The 1,468-nt window shown below is 37.0% G+C and overlaps 1 non-coding gene across 1 annotated transcript; it reads left to right on the top strand.

Moving 5' to 3' along the window:
* The first annotated feature begins 417 nt into the window (after window positions 1–417).
* On the top strand, window positions 418–490 carry trnak-uuu. Its single transcript has one exon. It is a non-coding gene; the product is annotated as a tRNA-Lys (tRNA).
* Window positions 491–1,468: the final 978 nt, after the last annotated feature.

Genomic DNA, 1,468 nt, shown 5'->3' with positions numbered 1-1,468 from the left:
TTCCATTTTAGCCCTTAGAGCCAATCACGTTCCAGTATTTCCATTTTAGCCCTTAGAGCCAATCACGTTCCAGTATTTCCATTTTAGCCCTTAGAGCCAATCACGTTCCAGTATTTCCATTTTAGCTCTTATAGACAGTCACGTTCCAGTATTTCCATCTGTGCCTTGTAACAGCTAACCATTAAACTCCGCGCAAAGTGGCGGAGGAACGACACAGAATAAGTATCGTGAGCTCGAGACCAGATTCCGATAAACACTTTGTTTTGAATCAAATGACTAAACATGTTAAAAATGTGCTCTAAGAATCCCTACTTCACTACTACTTGGACCTCGCACATTCTTAAACAGTCCACATTTATTCTCCAGTGCGTCGGGTCCGTAGGTACAAGTTGAATGCGTGATACGCTTGAACTCAGAGCCCGGATAGCTCAGTCGGTAGAGCATCAGACTTTTAATCTGAGGGTCCAGGGTTCAAGTCCCTGTTCGGGCGAACATATTTTTTTATTTTTTCACAGTGATTCAGAAGAGTTAAAAGTTTCTCCTTTCTCCATTGTCTCCTACCCATCGGCGCACAGACGTTAGTCAACCCGTTTACTTGACTAACTCTGGCTCACAAGCAACACATTAGATCTAAAGTTGAATCTTTAGACCAAATAGTTTCCTTTGTGTTGTTTAGATTAGACCAATAGGATAGGGGCTTAATAAAAAAGATACTTTTTTGAGCTTTACTTGTAATGCTTTCACATCTTCCAAATCATGTAGAAATGGGTATTTTTCTTCCCGCTTCACTTTATAATCCACATGAGCTCTGCTGTGTCCTGGTAGATGTTGATGGTATAGAGCTTCCCTGCTGTGACTGGCTACAATATAATAATAATAACCATCATGACAATAATAATAATAATAATAATGATAATAATAATAATAGCTTAACAAATATGCCACATTTCTTGGCATTGTGCTGCAATTACTAAATCAATATACAATTAAGACAATAAAGAGACCAAAATGTGTTAATTTATGTTGCCTAACAAAACCTATACAACAGAATTCTGAGATTAAAGTCAGAATTCTGACTTTTTTCCCATACTAAACTGAAATAAAATTTAAAAATCAGTTAATTTTTTTTTTCTTCAGTGGCCCTAATCCTCTTCCGTATTTGCAATTGCAAGCTCTACTAAAATTATTTGTAGCCTATGTGGTCGTCCTCATGTTATCTGTCATTGACTTGGGCTACAGTGTAAAACTTTCAGAATCAGAATCAGGTTTATTGCCATTGTTGGTGAAGGAGTTCACAAACTAGGAATTTTTTATGGTACAATCGTGCAACATGAAACATATAATATGGAATAGGTAAATAAAATTATAAAAATATCTAAAAACTGTGGGTATACGTCATGCAATAAAATAGACTAATATTGTTGGGAGCTGGAGAAATGCCAACTTTCTCCAGCAGAGTCCGCCCTGG

The sequence above is a fragment of the Cyprinodon variegatus genome, unplaced genomic scaffold, assembly GCF_000732505.1.
Source record: "Cyprinodon variegatus isolate N-32 unplaced genomic scaffold, C_variegatus-1.0 Scaffold58, whole genome shotgun sequence".
NCBI lineage: Eukaryota > Metazoa > Chordata > Actinopteri > Cyprinodontiformes > Cyprinodontidae > Cyprinodon > Cyprinodon variegatus.
This window is presented reverse-complemented; position numbering and strand designations above follow the sequence as displayed.